The sequence below is a fragment of the Dreissena polymorpha genome, chromosome 4 (assembly GCF_020536995.1).
Source record: "Dreissena polymorpha isolate Duluth1 chromosome 4, UMN_Dpol_1.0, whole genome shotgun sequence".
In the NCBI taxonomy this organism is placed as follows: Eukaryota; Metazoa; Mollusca; class Bivalvia; order Myida; family Dreissenidae; genus Dreissena; species Dreissena polymorpha.
The window spans coordinates 44,917,143-44,933,817 of NC_068358.1; positions in this window are offsets into that span (position 1 = coordinate 44,917,143).

The following is a 16,675-nucleotide window of genomic DNA, read 5'->3' on the forward strand; positions in this document are numbered from 1 at the left end:
CACATCAGGAATCGGGGACGGACATTAGTGCATCTGCTACATGAAAAACAACAGCCTTCTGTACTGAAACAAATTCTATGCCTAAATAAGTGTTTTAAGGACCACCAAAAAATATTACCCACATTCTAGAATATTGAACCCTTTTGTATTGGTTAAATGTTTGGTGACCCTTATTATTTGATTATCAATACACTTCTTCCTCAGATACAGCACTCCTTCTTAATAGAAGATTAAGTGCCTGGTTGGATTTAATTGCTTATTTAACTTTTTTATTGTTATTAACTTTTTCATAAGGTTGGGTGACAATCAGATACAAAATAATAAAGTAAGAGAGCTAATACCAAAACGTGCCAAGGACTGACAGACTGTGAGTAAACTAAAAGACTTGGATGCAGAAAACAAGTTGGTTACTATTAACTGTACAGTTTCTATACATGCTTTACATGTGATGCCTCTGGAGTAAATCAAGCATGTGCAATACATTTTAACAAAGCCTACACTTAGTATATATTCCCCTCCCACTTAAATATATTTCTCAGTGTAAAATAAATGTCGTTGTCTTTGATTATAACTAAAAAGCATATTTAGCCTCCATTGGATTATGTTCAGTGGACAGGTGTTTAAAAAAGGATCAAATCTGGTATGTATATTTTCAAACGTTCTCACTAATTAAGCTTTGGATGTGAACTTTGGAACGTTTAAAGCGAGCGTTTATTAACTATATTAAATACCTTTGAGGATGGTCTAATTCCACTGTTAAACAAGACCTGAAAACAGAACATGAACAGATTATCAAAGGTTTTTAGCCAATCAATTAATTATGAACCATGTTAAGTTGTTTCCTGCAGTTATTACAACCTTACAACCCATAATTGGACAAGTTTCCACAAGTCAACCAATCAACAATTAAAATCATGTTCAAGTAAACATTTACTACATGTGCAATATTATACAATATGATATATAGACAGAATGGTGAGTGCAGGATTTCACTACAGATATTTGTTAGAATAAGTCCCCTGAACTATAAATTATTCTTTCTGCATGCCATAACGAAAAGCTTAAATGAGATGTATTCTTGGTAAGTTGATCAGAAAGTGTTAAGTGAAGAAAACTTATTGGCAATGTTCATCCCATCAAAAGTCTCTTCAGCCAAGTTTGCCAAGAGGATTCATAGAAGTAGCACTACATGTAACTGTAAGTCAGACTGCAAAATTCCCCATTTGTGATTTTAAGGTACAGTGTTAATAAAAGATAAATGTTTCTTCTGGAGCATTTACTTTCACAAAAGCTTTTGAAAGGCAGCACTGACAGCAATCATATATTCATGTTTTGATTTGGTATCAACAATCGCGACTCAAGATACAGTTGAAATCCTGGTATTAATGATGACGTTAAAGTGGCTATCTTATCAAAACTTTAGTTCAATCATAGCAATCTCAATTTAAATCATAAATCATTATTGATTGGTTTGAAATGGCTTACAATAACATACCTGACTGCAATCAATTTTCCATCAGGATCATGATATCAGATTGAATTGGAATGTAACAAAGAGTAACAAATAGTAAATTATTGTATTCGTAAATTGTGATTAAGGCCTTTAAACAAATATTACAACCAGATATTGGTTGTGAAGATTGCAACTTTCATTTAATTTTTAGTCACATGGAAGACAAGTGCAATAATGTAAGTATTTGAATTGAAAATATTTTAACTTGAAGGATAAACTTGACCTAGGATCATTTGTCTTGTGTGACAACATCAAAATACATTTTCCTGTTTATGTTGGATTTATTATCAAACGCTGTCATATAAACATGTGCATCTTCATTACAGAAAATTTATCAAAGCATTTCCGTTAAACCCTTGTTTATGTTCTCCTTCCTTATCACAGCTAAGTTGCACAATTTAAAAACTCTCAACAAAACATTCCCCAAGACTGATGCATTAGGATAACACTTCTTGAATTTTCTTACTTAGCGACAGCCAGCTTTAGTCTTCAGATTTACCAGTCAAAATAATTATTCCAAATGGATGCAATAATAAAAAAATCATAATTTATTATATATTCGAAATCCATTATTCATTTAAAATACATTTAATTTAAAAATAATAAGTAATGCGTCACTATCAAAAATTATTTAAAGCATGCTAAACCACATCAGTTCACATAAAAAAATGTTTATTTCACAGTTTAATGAATTTCGGTTCTTGTTACAGGGGCTTTAATGAACTATTCATTGAAATATAATGTGAAACCATTCTTATTCGTTATATTCGTTATATTGTGGATATTGTCATAAGAGCGATTGACGAATTTAAGTTCGCTACAAATAATTATGTACCATTAATACAAAAAAAGACTGAATGACTGTAAGCATGAAAGACATCCTGTGTCTGTTAAGCAAACTAGATAAATCCAGTAACTAGTATTACAAAATGGGGAATACATTATACTGTGCACGTAACTGACACTTATTGGCAATTTTCATCGCATCAAAAGTCTCTTCAGCCAAGTTTACCAAGCGGATTTATGGAAGTAGCACTTCATGTAACTGTAAGTCAGACTGCAAAATTCCCCATTTGTGATTTAAAGGTACAGTGTTAATAAAAGATAAATGTTTCTTCTGGAGCACTTACTTTCACAAAAGCTTTTGAAGGGCAGCACTGACAGCAATCATATATTCATGTTTTGATTTGGTATCAACGACCGCGACTCAAGATACAGTTGAAATCCTGGTATTAATTATGACGTTAACGTGGCTATCTTATCAAAACTTTAGTTCAATCATAGCAATCTCAATTTAAATCATAAATCATTATTGATTAGTTTGAAATGGCTTACAATAACATACTTGACTGCAATCAATTTTCCTTCAGGATCATGATATCAGATTGAATTGAAATGTAACAAAGAGTAACAAATAGTAAATTATTGTATTCGTAAATTGTGATTAAGGCCTTTAAACAAATATTACAACCAGATATTGGTTGTGAAGATTGCAACTTTCATTTAATTTTTAGTCACATGGAAGACAAGTGCAATAATGTAAGTATTTGAATTGAAAATATTTTAACTTGAAGGATAAACTTGACCTAGGATCATTTGTCTTGTGTGACAACATCAAAATACATTTTCCTGTTTATGTTGGATTTATTATCAAACGCTGTCATATAAACATGTGCATCTTCATTACAGAAAATTTATCAAAGCATTTCCGTTAAACCCTTGTTTTTGTTCTCCTTCCTTATCACAGCTAAGTTGCACAATTTAAAAACTTTAAACAAAACATTCCCCAAGACTGATGCATTAGGATAAAACTTCTTGAATTTTCTTACTTAGCGACAGCCAGCTTTAGTCTTCAGATTTACCAGTCAAAATAATTATTCCAAATGGATGCAATGATAAAATAATCATAATTTATTATATATTCGAAATCCATTATTCATTTAAAATACATTTAATTTAAAAATAATAAGTAATGCGTCACTTTCAAAAATTATTGATAGCATGCTTAAAAACATCAGTTCACATAAAAAAATATTATTTTACAGTTTTATGAATTTCGGTTCTTGTTGACAGGGGCTTTAATGAACTACATTGAAATATACTTTGAAACCATTCTTATTCGTTATATTGTGGATATTGTCATAAGAGCGATTGACGAATTTAAGTTCGCTACAAATAATTATGTACCATTAATACAAAAAAAGACTGAATGACTGTAAGCATGAAAGACATCCTGTGTCTGTTAAGCAATCTAGATAAATCCAGTAACTAGTATTACAAAATGGGGAAAACATTATACTGTGCACGTAACTGACACATAACATTTCCTGTAAAACGCTAATGAAGTAAAGCTGTATCGTTAACGTTTTCTTCGTAAAGGAAGAATTGTAAAGGTTAGCGCTAATTGTTAATTAATTTCTTACCAATTATTTGAATTGTGTTGTTCAGGGATCTTTAAGATTAAAGATTATTTTTTTCTTACACGTATTATAACCCATAATGTTCCCACCTTCTCTAATTGGCGCTGATAAAGAGAAGATTCCTGTCAGCTTTGACTCGTTAACGGTCATTCAGCCCCACTATTCCGCTTATCATAACATTATAATAATAATGGACAAGTAAGAGGCATGTGATACACAGGGTTCACTTCCTGCAAGTGACTCGCAAGTTATCCCCTATTACCCCTGCAAATTAAAGCGAACACGTATTACAAACAAATCGGAAAATGATCAACTCAAATTCCTTTCATTTACCAAATCAGCGAATTTAAGTATTGACGATAAAGTCATTTTTGAAAAACTATGAAATTTCATGCTGACAAAAAATAAAAGATTTCACAGCATTTTCAGCTTAATTTAACTTAGCTGCTCAAGAACTTTTTAGGAGTCAGAACCTCATGTATGATAAAAACTCGATGTTTTCTGATCACCATAGGAAACATTTATAAATTACTCAACTCAAATAATAAATGTGTAAAATGTTCATATACTAATAGATAAAGAATAACCGTACTTGATTAGAATTCATTACCAAAACAAACCTCTTAGTGTGACCTTGACCTTTGAGCTAGTTAGCAAAGCTCTCGCTGGATCAAAATTTCCGTTCGCCATCCACATTCGCCATTTTACTTATTTTGCGACGCTCATAATAATCTGAACCATTTTGTAACCATTTTTAAATCATAGTCTTCAATGCAACACAATGCATTTATTATTTGTTGTATTTTTAAAGCCTGATGTTACACTAGTCCTTAATCGAATCTCTAGTTTTAATGTGTGGTCTGTCATGATACAATAAACGTCCTCTAATATATAAAAAACCTGCAATATTATAACAGACCGCATTTAAAAGTGCAATTCTCATATATTGCCATGTTATTTTATAGCGTCATATGCAAAACCCTCTATTTACACATGGCCATAATTGCCTATCATCATTAATATGAAACAACTAGCATTTGGCAATTTAGGGGAATAATACACTTTTATAAACACACACACTTAAGTGATGATGTTGTGTTATTGGTGTATATAACTGCGTTAAATAAATATATTTAACTTGTAACCTTCTATGTAATCTCTTAAATGCTTCATAACTGCTGAAATACTTTCTGTAATAGAGGCTAAAATGTGTGGTTGATTTCAACAGGCTGCATTTCAATTATTTTAAGACATTAGCCAATACATATATTTTTTCTTATTTTTCATTAATTGTAGATTATGACGGTACTTGACTTTTCCACATGTACGGTTGAATTTGCTTATAAAAAGTGTGATTATACCAGTAATGTTCAGTGACTGTTTACGTCCTTGTTAATTTAAAGCAATTTAACATTGAATTAAATATGCCAGGTATTTTGTTACAACTTTTTGTTGAAAAAAAAAAAGATTTCAAATCTAATTTAACAGCACAGATTCCAAATCTGACCTGTAAACGAGCCCCATATTTATTTGCCAGTGCCAGGAAAACCTTTATTTCCGAGAGATTATCTCTTCTAATTTTCTCATAGTTTATTGTTGGTTTGATGGGCAATTTAACTTTGAATAAGCATAGTTGAATAGCACAAGGCAATTAACCAAGGCATCATTTGTGAACAATTTCAAGAAGTTTAAAGGCCTCTGACCGTCCATATCAACATTCGTATATGCATGACATGTAAATGTGGCTACTTATGACAGAGACCCCTATATTAAATAGCCTTTTGAATATCTAATTGCTTTAAATCGCTATTTGTTTTCGCAAATTGAAAGATTTTATCTCCGCCTCTCTAAACCTTTTGCATTTGGAAACAATTGCGAATGGCAACGGGAGCCCTGAGCGAGACAGCTTAACACATGATATGACGTTTCCTCATCGTGAATATTTTGTGTATATTATTTAAAATCCCATGACGTTTCCACAGTAAGAACCTCACAAATCTAGCTAATGTAACACGCTTTTTGAGCTATCACAGGATCCGGATTTTAGTTTAAATGGCAAACAAAACGCAAAATACATGGCAATTTTCAAGATTACAACAGCTTTTCAACATTTGAATCTTAAATTTTCTTTAAATAATTGTGCTATACCAAGCTAGGTCTTCAGCTGCTTGTAAGCTTCCAACACACACTATTTCAGAAATAAATCCCTCAAATAAACATATTTTTATAAACAGTGACCTTGATCTTGACCAAATCGATCTAAAATACAATCCCACCTAGGTATACATGTAAGCAATCTTCACAAAATTTTTGAGCACATTATCTCAACCCATATTCAAGTTATGCAGCAATTTGTCTTTTTTAGTGACTTTGACATCAACCTTCACCCGCCTGGCCACAAACGAACACCCATGCAGGGTCTCCATTATTATTTGTAACCTTATGTGACGCAAGTTTAATATGTCTGCTGCACTGTACAGAGGATGATACTATCAGCATGTAGAAGCTTCAAGTGATATTCAAAAGATACTTCAAAACTTCACTTGGTAACAATCTACAAAACTAACTCGCTTAGAGGACTTTTATTACTACCAAGGATGCGAGTGCTGTCTTCATCCTGAAAATTCAGGAAAATTTGGAAAACTGGCCTATATGCATGTGCACAATGTGTTGTCACAGTCAGGAAAGTCTTATTGGGGACAACATTTTCGACTTCTTTGGAATTTGTCATTCATCTCATTTCAGTCTCATCTAAACTAAAATCCAGTTGAGCCGGAAAGCGGCGTCCATGATTACATGTAGCTTGTGTGGACTGTACAGGCTAATCTATGTCGCCCATTTATACACATGTATTAAGACAAGTTTTCACAGAATGAGGTTCATATAAATTTGTGTATCCATTCATGGATATTCACTATGTTGACCATTCTTATTATCAAATAAAAAAATGTTAAAACACTTCACACCTGTATATCTGAACAAATTAATTATACACTGCATTTGTCAATTTCCCTAAATACGGGTTTCCTATCTTTTATGCAATGGGTGACAAAATAAACCAATGTTTTTGTTATTCGCTGTTCCAAACAGAACATTTGTTAAAACAGTAAACACCCTTTAAGTGGTATGTTTATATTCTTTTCATGAAAAAATGCAACGAAATTGCCATTTCCATTCATATAATTTATTTTCAAGACTATTTAATTGCCATACAATTAAAGTCATTAAGTTAAACAACAACAGGAAATAGGAAGTCAACCCACAAATCCATGATAGCCATAAAGTATTCAAGTCAGGACTAAATTTGAATGGTACATGTAGTCCACTTGTCCATGATTAACAAGTGAATTAACAAGCAAATTCCAGTAATTTTGCTTGTGTTTATAAACAAAACTTGATGTAGAAATTAAAATGATCAAGCATAACGCATTAAATACAAACTATATTGCGCTGTAAACAAGGCAGACAAATCGCATAACTATAGTCACAAAACTTTTTTCGTTTAGTTCCCTTAGATTCTATTTCACAACAGCATTCTTCATTGTGGTTTATTTCAGTCATATTGTGTCAAGGGAAACTTTCAATCAAGTGTCATCAAAGATTGAGCCATTAATGTGGCCTATACAGTGGTTACAAAGTTTCCTTAGATTTGACCTGATGACCTTATTTTTAATCACACTTTTCTCATATTCAAACTCGGTCTAGATATTATATAAATAAACATTCGGAGTTTCAACAAGATTAGTATAGTAATACATGTCGCAACTAGAAAAGTATTTGATTATATGATCTTGCATTTTTAAGTCATCCTATTTTATTTTAGCAATGACTGAAATAATGCCGATATTTTGATAACTTTTGCACATGTATTATTCTCTAATGGGTAACATTAATCGGGAGATGATACTTAATAGCTCAATCTTCAAAATCTGAAAGATAAAATATAACAGGAATTAACTTATTATACACATTTCACATGACAGAAAGAATAAGTATTTATGTTAATATACATGTAAACATTATTTTTGGAATCGAAAAACGAAACAGATGTCTATGATAATTGTTAATCCATAAAATTAAGCCACGCTCTGGTAAAACTAGGGCATAATGAATGTGTTTAACATGTTAGTCTGCCCAGGCTAATCAGGGATGACAAATTCCGCCTAAACTGGATTTTTGTTAAGAAGAGACTGCTTTCATTGAAAAATTCCATGAAAGCGAAAAGTGTCGTCTATTAGTTGGTGCACACTTAAAGCACCTGCAATAAACCCTGTTTTCCCTGAGCAAAAGCTCAAATAAAAATCTCGACTCTTCAAAGGATTCTTTTTGATAAGTTTAGTTTTTGTTGGATTGGATGTGTTGCTGTCTTTTGCTATTCTTATCAAAGTATTTGCACAAACACGTCTGATAATCTATCCAATAATGTATCTTAAATTGAGTACTGTTTTATTCATAAAAGGTTAGGAATAGATTACATACACTGGTATTGATCATGGTACCGTTCTTGGTATCATTTTTCAGATTGTATGTGTGAAAGGACAGCCAGATTGATGGAAGAAGTTAAGAATCGAGAGACATAAATAATAGAAAACCTCTACTCTAGTGTTTATCCCAGACCTACATCCAAACATGGTATTCATTTTGTCAAGATAAATTTTCATCAAGAATGGGTCATAAATGTGACCTCTAAAATGGTAACAAATTCATGTATAAAAAATAAACATTCCGGTCAAGTTTCATCACGCTTGAGTTATAAATGTGGCTTCTGGAGAGGTAACAAGGCTTTTCTAAGCTTTGATGGTAAGACCTAGTTTCTAGACCCACAAGACCCATATTAAAGCTTGTTCTGGATAATGTAAATATTATCATTCTGTTTATGTTTAATCAGGATTTACTTATTAATGTGGCCTCTGAAGTGTTACATAGGTTTTTAAAAGATTTGACCTCAGGACTTTTTTGACGCATCTTATTCAAATCAAGTGTTTATATTGTAAAAATAAACATTCTGACAAAGTTTCATCAAGATTGAGTCATTAGTGTGGCTTCTTAAGTGGTAACAAAGGGTTTTCTACGATTTGGTAAATAAAACAAGTGTTTTATTACTCCTAAATGGGATCTAAAGTACACTTAATATATTAAAAATATGTATAAATAAGTTATTAGTAGAAAACATTATAATTTGTATTCATCGTAAACTCGCAAGTATAAAGCATACAATATGTAAACGAGTTGATAAAAATAATGCCACAGAATAGCTTAAAGCAACTTACTGACGACCTTCGTTTCTTAGACTGGTTCGTCATGCAATCATCATGTCAAGAAACCAAACTGAAACAAGAGATGTTAAAACAGTTATGTTTAAATTGTTTCTGAAACATGAAAAACGCTGTTCATGACGATTCAGCACCTTTTGGTCTCTGGACTCGGGTGGGCAACATAGAGCCTCTTGTCTTAAATATTTAGTGTGATTTAATTTAAACATTATTTTAGTATATGAATTTCGAATAACACAAAATTAAGTTATAACTTCTTTATTTTACGTTTCCTTTGCAATAACCAATGACTAGCACATATAGACTAGGTTAAAATAAAATTTTAGTTGGAGAGATTGAGCCACAACATCAAAGATATGTAAATCAAAAAAGATTACCCCAAGTGGCCTTCCTGATTTTAAGTAGCTGACAGTCTCTTATTATAAGCAATAGTGAGCAAATCCGCAACTTTAATCGCAATGTTATCCAAATCCGCAAAATTGCAATTTTATCCAAATCCGCAAAAATCCGCAATGTAAAGCAATTCCGCAATATGCAAATCCGCGTAAAGCAATTCCGCAATATGCAATCCGCTATGTAAAGCAATTCCGCAAAGTGACTAACTATCCAGATACAAGCCAAATAAGAGCTGGGAGTTACCTATATCGGAGCAAACCCATCTCCACAAAAAACTATTTTTTGTACTACACAAATTTTTTGTAATAATCAGAAGGTAACTATCCAAGTATGGATTTATACTCAGCAATCCGAAGACAACCGGCCACACAAAAATAAAAATAGCACCCTTGAATTTTTCCGCAAGAAAAGTTTGATGTTGCGACCTTAATAGGCAATAATACAAAAATTTATGCATGAAGAATAAGCAAAAGGAATTCAACGCATGATTTTAAAACAATATTTGCATCACAACAGACATGGATGAAATCAACGTTAAAAGATTAGTAATAAAGAATTACCAACAGGAATTAAAAACACGAGTAAGAACAACATTTGCAGCGCAATAATTAACAAACAAGGATGAAATCAACCTGAACAGCGTAAGAATTGGAGCGGACTACATATAAATGAATGTTCTTCTGCTTTAATAGAATTATAAAGTCCACACAGTCCCCAGTGTTCCCAAATGTTTGTTATAGATTCCACATAGGCTCACAACACCAAATCAGGTAAATGGTGACGGCGCGGTTGTAGCAGGACGAGGCAGGAACAAGGCGCTCGACAGGGCACGGTCACAGAAATTCCCCATGAAGGCTGGTAAACCCCCAATTTGGCTATGGTACCAGCTCATCAGCATCAGTACATGGTGGGAACATGGGACAGCGTGCACGTGCAGATTGCCAGTGGAACTCCAGTACAATTGGGTTGCCGCTACAAATATACAGCAAAGACAGACCAAGCAAAAGAAATCTTTTCCTTGCAAAGTTATCAAAATGCATAAAGATTCTACAATACACTGGAAGCAAATATACATAAATCCTAGCAAAAGATACATAATTCCTAGCAAACAGGGTGTGGTGGGTTGGTTTTTAACAATTAATTTCAAAGTTGCAACAAGTTTCTCTAGCGCTGGAGTGAAAAGGAAGCGGAATAGACTATTAGTCATACCGTTCCCGAACTATTTCGTCGTTGTCAGCTAACTTGTTTACATGCCGTAGGTTACACACCATAGGTATAAGCTAAGAGCCAAAAAAGTTAGAAACATCAACAAAATAACCCGGTTTATTTTATATACCACATTATTTTAGTATATGAATTTCGAATAACACAAAATAAAGTTATAACTAATCTATTTTACGTTTCCTTTGCAATAACAAATGACTAGCACATATAGACTAGGCTAAAATAAAAGTTTAGTTGGAGAGAATGAGCCACAACATCAAAGATATGTAAATCAGGAATGATTACCCCAAGTGGCCTTCCTGATTTTAAGTAGCTGACAGTCTCTTATTATAAGCAATAGTGAGCAAATCTGCAACATTAATCGCAATGTTATCCAAATCCGCAAAATTGCAATGTTATCCAAATCCGCAAAGTTCCGCAATGTAAAGCAATTCCGCAATATGCAAATCCGCGTCAAGCATTTCCGCAATATGCAAATCCGCTGGGAGTTACCTATATCCAAGCAAAACCCATCTCCACAAAAAACTTTTTTGTAATAATCAGAAGGTAACCCCCCAAGTATGGATTTAAATCCGAAGACAACTGGCCACACAAAAATAGCACCCTCAGAATTTTTATAATATTGAAACGTAATAAACTATTTTTTGTAATAATCAGAAGGTAACCACCTAAGTATGAATTTATACTCAGCAATCCGAAGACAACCGGTCACACAAAAATAGCACCCTCAGAATTATTATAATATTAAAATTTCCAAAAAATGTGACTACCAAAGGAGACTGTCAGCTACTTCAATTTTTCCGCCACAAGAAATTTTCGCAAGAAAATTTATCCGCCAAAAATTCAATCCCCTTGAATCAACAACACAGAAAAATGTACACAAAATTGAAACCTAATTGGTCAAGAGTTTGATTTTTTCCTGAAGGGCCCACAACAGCATCTCGTTTCCGACTGGTGACAAGTGGACACTATCATTTATATAAAGCCTGGTGTAACATTATCAATTTCCACCATTACACTACCCATGTCACACCCATTATTTTCCGACTCATTTCCCTACCAAATCGATTTAGGCGTCGCCGTTTCTAATCCTCTGAACTACCAGGAGCCAAAATTAACCGAGGCAAAATATCAATCCAAATAAGATGGACATAAGGGAAAGCTGCCTTAAAGGGATCTTTTCACGCTTTGGTAAATTGACAAAATTGAAAAAAGTTGTCTCAGATTCGTAATTTTTCGTTTTAGTTATGATATTTGTGAGGAAACAGTACTACTGAACATTAACCATGCTCTAATATAGCCATTATATGCATCTTTTGACGATTTTAAAACCTAAAAATTATAAAGCGTTGCAACGCAAAACGATTGAATAATTTGGAGAGTTCTGTTTTTGTCGTTAAATTTTGTGAAACTACGAAGATTGCTTATATAAGGTATAAAATACGTCAATAATGTGTAGTCGGCGGAATAGACTAGAGCGTTTTTACTTCAGGACTCTGGCTGGACTCCAGGGGTCACTGGTTCGAAACCTGCTCCGGGCAATGTTCTTTTCCTTTTTTAATTTTTTTTCTTGATTTTTTACTGGAGCTTTTACGATCCAATGTTTACATTTATCAATATAAAGCATTTAATGAATAAGTTAAAAAAAATGCCAAAATCTGTGAAAAGGCCCCTTTAACATATCGTAAACCCCAGCGTACAAGACGAAAGGTAGCCACCTGAAGCGAAGCCATGTCATTCCCCCCCCCCCCCCCCCAAATGGAGAAAATGTATCTGGGTGCCGACGAGAACATAACTCCCAGGTGGAGGTTGTGCTGGAAATCAGCCCACCTCATACCACGGACACCACACCAGCTGACAGCGAGGCTCCCGCCGACTTTCCGACCACGCTCTTGTGCATTAAGCCCAGCCCAGTGTAAGATGGAGTCGCCAAGCATCCAGACATCTAAGAACATAATAATACAACTATATGGGTTACAAAATATCGTTTGATCACATCCTAATTTCTTATGTAGGTTCTTAAGGCCCCAGAATGCCATCTACCCAGTACCCGGATATTATCCTCCGATAAGCCCAAAGCAGCCAACTGTGAAGCCCGACTAATACGTAAACTATGGGACATAATGCCCACACAGCCTGGCCGGACCCGTGAAATGCGCCTGGCCAAAACTGCTGAAATAGGTATAAGCTAAGAGACAAAAAAGTTCGAAACTTCAACAAAATAACCCGGTTTATTTTTTTAACAAATTAACCACATTATTTTGTAATGTTCTATTTAAGAATACGCTGCAGGATTCGCGGGGCTACAACTTTTAATTAAATGCTAGAAATGCATATTTGCAGGTGGTTTTTGACAAGTTATATACTCAGGACTCGAAATTAGTACTCCCACACTTCCAAAATGTAAGCTAAATAAACTGTTGCAAGAACAGTTTGTTGCTTGTCACAAATTGCTAGTAAAAATTACATCAAAATAGTGCATACAGATTAAACAGCTTAATTTACATATACAACACTCTTCCTGTATATTCTGTTGGTAATACAAAACGGTACCATTCCCAATCTTTTTTTCAGGGCATTTTGCCAAATCAATTATTAAAAGTGATTAAAAAAACGTATGATTCTCAAAATTATAGTGCCAAGCCAATATTAACGGACTCCTAGAGCCTTTTATAAATTTTGCTATGACGGCTCTCGGAGTCCATAAGCAGCCTTTCATAAATGGAGATAAACTTTTTTCTTTAATTTGTTTTTATATATTTGTGTTAATAAAGTTGAGCTATACAGTTCTAATTTTCATATCAAGCCATTAATTGCATCATGAAGGCGTTTACTAATAAAAATGCAACAAACTGTGAATACGTACCATTTGAATAACTTAAAGCTGTTTATATGTTGGAAAATATTATAAATGACTTATTTTTAAAATACACATACATGTAGCATACACATATAGCAAATATAATAGATGTATATTCTCTATATTCCAGTTTCCCATAAATCATTTCGGCATTGGTGATTTCCGGTGAAATGTAAACATCGATTCTTCGGGTGCAATCACGAACATTATCAACTTCGGTGGATAAGCATGTATAAAAAATGTTTTGACTCGGATTATGTAGTATGTTTTACCTAAATCATTTAAAGTTATGTATATTTAAATGCAAGTAATTGTCTTAAATTGGGTCCTCAGCCGATTTTGATGTTTAACTAGTGCCGTAACGACTAGATACGTCTAGTGGGTGGGGTAAGGTAGCAAACTTGCATGCTACATTTCATAAGTATTTTAAAATTTCGACACAATTGATCCATAAATGTTTTGTTTCAGATTCCATTGTACTTTTGGTATCCGTCCAATATGCCTAATTGACATGGCAGATTAGCATAATGATGATGGTCCTGTTTAATAAGAATGTGTGTGCATGAAAAAGATACATGTCCAAGGCCAGTGTATACTAAAATTACTTCGAGCATTTAATCTTAACACATAATTGTAAAAATCTCGAACATATGATTCAGTACGTACTGACAAAATATCAAATTAACCAAATGTTAAATAATAGAATACTGAATTCATTGTGCAGATCTATTGTTAAAACAAGTTATTTTTAACTGAATATGTCTTTGAAATAAAACACACTGTAGACGTTGCATCCAATCAATTGTCTTTTTTTAACAAACATGTTATGTTCAAATATAAAAGTTCCTTCTATTCACTTATTGTCTTTTTAAAAATATCATTATTGATTTTTTTGCTTCGTTATTTGTCCAATTGTGTTATATAAATGAATGACACAGAAAGTAAAAGCACTTGCGTGAAAATGGGATTTACTTCTGTTGCTTTTCAGACTTGACAAGGATAAGTCGAAGGATTTGTAACGGTTTTAAAGTGCAAAGCTGTGTAGGAATTACATAAACACCATCAAACCACACGGAAAGTGTTATGCTGCAAGTTAATTATCAAACCCAGAGACAGACAGGGACCCAGCTTCATTCTGTGGTGTTTATGGAAAGCTATAATAGCTTCCCGTGGCTTAACAATTTCTTTAGCCAAATTCACCTATAGCGGCAAAATTCTTCTATGTTTGGCTATCTTTAGGGTTTATGAAGAAAAAGTTGTGGCCATATTAGATTTTCTTTAGCCAAATAGGTCGATTTTTAGCCATTGGCTAATTTTGCGGCGAATTGAAGAGTAAGCCCGGCCTATTTTAATTAACTATGTAAACAAATAATTACATATTTACTTTGCATAATCAAAACAAAGTGCATGTATTGATATTAGTGTATATTAATAGTTTTTTAATCTATGTTATTACTGATATTGATTAGATTCATATGAAATCTGAGTATAAATGTTAATAAAACAGTTGTTTCATAACAAATAACAGTATAAAGCCAATGATGCTTGTTTGTGGTCAAATAAGTTTATTTAGTTTTCAATATCATCCCCATATGAATATCCTGTGTATATACAATAAACAATTCATTAATAATAAGATTACTTTATAATAAGCATGCACACCTTACAATAGTAATTCAGCATCAAATTCATAAAGAAGTACAGCAGTATTTACAAAGTAATTTTAATCAGTCAATTTATAAATTTGCAAATCTTGCTTTATAAACACATGAAAGCTCCAATTAGCACTCAAAAAACGATAATCGTCAAAATGTCTAGACTTGAAATATTACTTAATGACCTCTATTTCAAATGAAATCTGACTAACTGAATATACTATGCTTAATGAAAAAACTCATTTGCTCCGGTCAAAGAGTTAAAAGAATGTACTCCATGAAACTGTTGAACATTAATTTTACTTTATATGACAACTGTTCATTGATCAAGATATCACTAAGTCTCTAGAAGGTTCTTCCAAAAATACTTTGATATATGACAACACATTAATACTGACAACCAATCAAATAATTGTTATATTAATAAATCATGTATATTATTAACAACCATACAATTATTAAATGGTAAATTAAGCAAATTAACTAATTTTGAGTTTGAATGACTTGAATTATATGTCTGGTTTAAATTAATTAATTGCTTGTTGCACAAATAATTCGCATAATCATATATATATTCAAATAAAATTTGTTACAAAAGTTATAATTTTTATATAGATTAGCATATGTAAACATACAAATAGAGAATATATGTAAGTGCTACAAACAAAATATGCTGAGCAGCCTCCTAAACAAAGCTTTGGAAGGCCTCAAAAACTAAGCTTTGGAAGGAACGGCACACTCTTTATTACATCATGTAAAATTATGTCCAGAAAAAAAAACGTTTTCCAGGCTATACATCTCTTCGAAGTATATGAACATGTTTACTACATGGTTATCAGACTATTTTATTCATTCGATGTTATACGTTGTGATGCACAAGAAAAGGCCGGTCTGATATGTTGAATCGTCTTCTTAGAGTTGTCACTCTATTAAAGGTCCATACGGCATCAAACACATGAAATAGAAAATAACATTATAGAAATAAAAACTTTTTTAACAGTCTTGTCATATGAATTGTTATATTTGGTATCATTATCTTACTACACAAGTGTCATTTTGTCCATGGAAATAACACGATTAGCTAGACAGTGACATTAAACATTTTATATCCATTAGCATTACATGACATTGTTGTTCACCATACAACATAACCCAACATGTAAAATGAAATACATTCCTAAATAATCATCCAATATTTATTGATGTATCTTTTTACAGGCGTTTTGCTATATAAGTTAAAGTCTCCAAACATTTTTTTAAATCTACATCAGTACACTTTACTCCACCCACCATAACAGTTGTTTAATGTGTATTTTAAAACTTGTTCGCACGGT